Raw genomic sequence first — 6,397 nt, 5'->3', positions numbered from 1 at the left:
ACAACAAAAATGTCACTACAATAAATTTACACTTTAGTGACACTACACTAGTGGCATGTTTTTAGAAAATGCCACAAAAATAAAAATTGGCATTAAATGTTTTAAAAAAATGTCACAGAACCACAAACATATAAGGGTCTAGTGACATTTCAATAAAGAAATGTCACATCAATTTTATGGCATTTTATTATAACATAATGACACAAAAAATTATGTTCGTGACATTTAGCAATGGCATTTTTTCAAAAATGTCAGGACACTAGATAGGTGCAAATTACTTTTTATGGCACTTAGGTGAAAAGTGTCATAAACAAATATTTTATAACATTTTGAGAAATGCCACTAAGCCAAAAACTTTTCAAGCTTATAATGACATTTTTGAAAAAATAAAAAATGCCAATATATTTTCTAAATTTTTAAAATGCAGTATATGAGTAAAAATAAATAAATTAAACTCAATATATACTACAGGAAAAAAGCGCATTCGGCGACTAAATTTCCTGACCAAAAAAAATTTGGTCATTGAAAGTATAGCTTTCAGCGACCAAAATAGCATTAGTAGTAAAAAGTAAAGCTTTTTGGCGACTAAACAATTTTAGTAGCCAAAAGTCTACAATTAGCGACTAAAACTAAGTTTGGTCGCTGATTATATGGGTTTTAGTGACTAAAAAATTTTTAGTAACCCAAAGTAAAGCTTTTTGGCAACTAAAAAAATTTAGTAGCCAAAAGTCTACAATTGGCGACTAAAAATAAGTTTGGTCGCTGATTATAGGGGTTTTACCGACTAAAAAATTTTAGTAGCTAAAAGTAAAGTTTTTTGGTGACTAAAAAAATTTTAGTAGCCAAAAGTCTATAATTGGCGACTGAAAACTAAGTTTAGTCGCCAAAAGTGGTCATTTTTTAGCTGGAGAACTAAAATCCTAAAGCGGGAATTAAATTTTTTGGCGACCAAAATTTTGGTAGCTGAAAGTGCATCTTCGGCGACCAAATCCGATTTTCGTCAGCAAAAGTTAAGTTCTTTAGCAATTAAAAAATAATTAGTAGCCAAAAGTATAGAATTGACGACTAGAAAATATTTTTAGTCGCCAAAAGTGGTCTTTTTTTATTTTGCTAGTAAATAGTTTATTTTACATAAATTATGTTCAATAAAATAATTATGTTTATACATATACTATTATATTAATATGGATGTATGTACTATATAAATAATATATGTTGCATATATAATCATGTGGTGCCATAAAGGTGTAGTGGGAGGAGTATGCTGTATAAGGTTTATGGTGCGGGAGGTTGGCGGTTCGAGTCTCCGCAAGAGCGGATCAAATTGTCTACAACGAATTATCGTCACGAATGACACTTGATAGCGTCACGAATAGTGCCTACCATGACATTAGAGTGTCACTGAAAGGTTTTAATTTTAATGGTGTAATGGCACTTATAAGTGTCACTAACTCTTTTTTTAATGGCGCTTGATAATGCCACAAATAATATCTACTATGACATCAAAATGTCAGTGAAAGTTTTTGGCTATAATGGTGTAGTGGTACTTGCAAGTATCTACCGTGGCACTAGTATCTACCGTGGCACGGATACAAATGACACTTGTTCAAAATGTCACAAGACTAAAAAATGTCATTAAACCAATAGTTTTGTGGCACTTTTAATTGTCACTAAACTAAGAAAATGTTGTAGTGTTTGTTTAGTGGTAAAATTATAAGAAAAAATTAATTCATTTAGTGTGTGTACAGAAAGTAAATGATATGTGGAAATATAATTACCTAATTATTTTGGACCCCTTATTTTTTAGTTTTTTATTTTTATTTTATTACAATAATAACTTCAAGTGAAATTACTAGAGAGGACATCAATAATTTTGGGACATACATCTCACAATTAAGCCTACATGCACACTACATCATGAGTTAGGGTTTATGAGAGTACCCACCTTTATCACCACCCAACCACATCTTCCCCAAATCCCACATTCAAAACCTACCTACTCTCAAAATCTTGAAAATCATTTGGCAACAATATTTTGGCGGCAACGATGACAACTATTTGATTACATACACTTCTCCAACAATGATAATGAGTGGAAGTTTTTCCAGCAATCACAATTTCATGAGACGAGAGGAGTACAACAATAAAAGCTTAGAAAATGTTCATAACTTTGATGGTATTTTTAGCTCAGAAGGGATTGGCTTTGTAAGAGTAAGTTTCTTCAAAAAAATGGCAAAACTAATAAAATTGTTCGTCATTTTTTTGAGACTGAACTCCCGAATATATGACCGAAATTCGGGAACATGGGCCCGAACTGAAAAATCTAAATTCAATGCGGTAAACTCTTTTGTAAAATCTAGATGCGACGTCTTGTTTAATGTGATTATTGATTTAGGCAATCTAATTAAAAATTAATGCAAGCATGATTTATATATATATATATATATATAGAGAGAGAGAGAGAAAATCAACCACAATTCAAAACATTTTTTATGTGGTAAAATCACAATGATAATCCACCAATTTATAAAAAAAACCACGGGGCCCTCGATCAGACGAAATATCTACTATACAAGAAAGGTAGTATAAAAGATCTCTTGTAAAGGTCAATACTCCACTCCACGACACACGTCTTTACTCGCTCTACATGTACCGCCACAGTCTTCACTAGATTTCTGTCACGGTTATCGAATCGCCACAGTGCCAATGACCTCGGAATCTACCGAAGTCTACAATCTTGGAATCCACCAAGAAGATTCACTTTTAGAAGATGTGAATAAACTTTTACAAAAGGCTTGATGATCAACTTGAAGCACTTAAAGACTAATAGATCATCAAGCAAATATGAGAGTGTTACAAATGAAACATCACTACAAAGATCACTCTAAAAAATAAACAAACTCTCTCAAAATTATTTTTCTCAAAAATAAATCTCTCACTAAGTTTATAAATATTAAGCTCTAGAGAGGTAGAAAATGTACTGAGATAGATATAAAATAATCTTAGAGAGGTACCAAAACAATTCAGCAACGCTTGCTTGAAATAGAGCAGGAAGTGTCCACCGTCGCAGGCACAATCTTTAGTTCGTGAGCACATGTCAAAAAATACTGGGAGCTGGATTTTCGGATTCTCCAAATCGCGAGCTAATCGCGGGCTCCATGAACATCGCTGGCATGATGGTAATATTTGCGAGCACTATTAAGCATGCTGGACCAGCTGCTCTTGCGGGCTTTGTTACTACTTTTGAGTCCACAAATTCGGCCATACGTTGTCAGCTAAATACTCCAAGTTCCAACAAACAGCCACCTTGAGTTGTACACTCTCATTTTTCCGCATGTGCTGTGACAATCAATTTGCATTCCAACAAGATCTTCCACAAATTGTATGTTTTTTTTTAAAAAAAAAAATTAAACAAAACATCAACACATTTTAAAGTATTAACACCTTTAGCTTTTTTCATTGCCCATTCCCATTACTTTGTTTGCCATGTGCCATAAACAAAATCAAAACAAGTTGTTGCTTTGATTCATCGAGAAATCAAAATATTTTTTTTTTTAAAATCAACATTATCACAATATCTCGAGCATTCAAAAACTTCACTTGGTCTTTGGCGCAAAAAAAAAAAAAGAAAAAGAAAAAGAGTCACTTTTGTTGTTTAGAAAACTTTTAATCAAATTATAAGACCAAGAAAATAATGAAAGATCATCAAATAAACAAAGTAAAGAAAATAATGATCAAAGAAATAATGAAAAGAAAAAATACTTTGAATCAATAATCAAGATATTAAGTTTTGTCAAGAAAGGTTTTGCCAAAACACAAATCAGTAAATTCTTAGGATAAAAATCCTAAGACGAACATTGTTTATTTATTTAGGAACAAGTAATCGAACATTTCTTATTTGTTCAGGAACATATAACCAAAGCAACAGTACAAGCAGACAAACAAAAGAGGTTGGACCACTCTTGGGGGTTGACTGGGGGGTGAAATCCTATCCAGTTTTGCTCACATAGAGAGTATACAAGTACAGTGAGGCCATGTGTGAATGACAGAAAACCAACCAGAAAAACATGAAAGTGGATTGTATTGTGTGTGTGAAAAGAGGTAATAGAAAAAAAAAATCAAACAAATTGATAAACGTCATAATGAAGTAAAGAAAAAAACTTCCTAATCACAAAATTATTCTCACTAGTTTTGGAAGGTTCCATCGTCATGGGTTTTGTTAAGGTTTTGGGAGAGACGCTTTTTAGGGTATGGGGATATGCATTTGAATGGGTGGAATGTTTTTACAAAGATAATTTTGATATTGTTTAAGGGGAGAAATTTTTTTAAGGGTTTTACAATTTATAAGTAGGAATCCAAAGAAATGGGGCGTCCAAAATAATTGATGCGATGTTAATAAAAGTACTCAAAAATTAACCTGTGTACAATTTTACCCCCATAACTGTAACAAGTAATAACAAAGAAAGTAATATTTTTGAATTAGATATCTAATCTAAAATTTTGTTAGGTGTAAGGGTGATAAACCAACTAAACAGCTCCAACTCGACTCGTGTTCGACTCATTAAAAGTTCGTTCGAGCTCAATTCATTAAGGGTGGTTTTTGATGTTTTAAATAAGTTTATTTTTTAAATTTTTATATATAAAGAAAAATGTGTAGAAAAAGTAAAGAAAGTGGTTAGAAAAATAGAGAAGAGATGTTGATAGTGATGAGATAATATCATCAATAGAGAAAGTCAAGGACTGTAGCACATCTCATGAGGATGAGTCACATATTAGTATAGCTAATAGAAAGTTGTTGTAACTATTCTGAAACAGTTAGAGCATTTAGATATAATATAGATATAGACTAAAGACTATATAAACATGTACTGAGCTCATTGAGCTTTAATGAATGAAAAGATATTTTTTACATTTCTTTCAACATGTCTTCATGGTATCAGAGCTTGATCTCCAACGAGTCAAGTTTCTAAGGTCCTTCAATGGCTTCTTCGTCCTTCACCCCTCTTGCAAATCTTACTCTTCTTATCTCTAATCTAAACTCTTTTGTTACAGTCAAGTTAGATACAACAAATTACATAGTCTGGAATAATCAAATTCTCAATATTTTGAAAGCAACAGATTTGATTGGTCATGTTGATGGATTGCCTGTATATCTTACATCAACAGTTAGAGATTTATCTGGACAAGAAGTTGCAAATCCAGATTTCTTGGCTTGGAAACAGATTGATTCTCACTTGTTGAGTTGTATCACAACAACTCTAACTCCTTCTGTGTTCACATTTGTTCTTCAATGTTCAACCTGTTATGATGTGTGGTCTCAATTGACTAAACGATTTACATCTCTTTCAAGATCTCATATTTATCAACTAAAAAACAAGCTCAATGTTATCTGGAAGAAATCATCTTCAATGGATGACTATTTGCTTTAGATCATGACTATTGTAGATCAATTGGCTCTTGCTTCTTCTCCAATTAATGAAGAAGATCTAGTTCTGGTTACTCTAAATGGACTGCCATCAGAGTATAATGCCTTAAAGACCACTGTTCGTGCGAAATCTGAACCAATTTCTATGTCTGATCTTCATATTTGCTCTGTTCTGAAGCATTGCATGTTGAATCAGAATTTTAGCCTCCTTCCTCATCGAATCTCATTATTGCCTAAACTATTACAAGAGATTAGAGTTCTTATAAGTCTCCATCTAATTCTAATTTTCGTGGAAATAGATCTCAACATTATCGAGGAGGCTCTTCTTCAAGAGGTGGTAGATATTTTTCCCGAGGAGGTTCTCAGTGACGAGGTGGTGGAGCACAGTCATTCTCTCAGCCTCTGTCTTTTGTCATGTGCCAAATTTGTGGCAAACCTAATCACACAGCATCGGAATGCTGGTATAGAATGGATTCTTCCTATTATGCTTCTTCTTCTCCGTCTTCCAAAACTGTATTTGTTGCCTCCACAGTCTTGTCTTCTCCGACTGCCAACTGGTATGTTGACTTTTCTGCAACAAATCATGTTACTCCTGATCTTCAACAAATGGAGCAATTTCAACCATATTATGGTTCTGATCAGGTAACTATTGGCAATGGTAATACCATTCATATTCAGCATACCAGCCGAGGTATCATTCCTACTCCTTTTCCATTCAAATTGAATCACATCCTTGATGTTCCCTCTATTTCTTCCAATCTTCTCTCTGTTCATCAATTGACATCCGATAATAATTGTACAATTACTTTTGATGCTGATTCTTTTGTGATTCAGGACAAGAGTACCCAAACTCCTCTGTATAAAGAAGTTCATAAAAATGGCTTGTATCAATTACCTTTATTTCTTTCTTCAACATCTCAGCAGTCCTCCATCTCTCTTGTTGCTTGCTTTGCTACAACACCTGTTTTTACT

This window comes from Camellia sinensis, chromosome 14, assembly GCF_055761805.1.
Source record: "Camellia sinensis isolate YWXY chromosome 14, ASM5576180v1, whole genome shotgun sequence".
NCBI lineage: Eukaryota > Viridiplantae > Streptophyta > Magnoliopsida > Ericales > Theaceae > Camellia > Camellia sinensis.
This window is presented reverse-complemented; position numbering follows the sequence as displayed.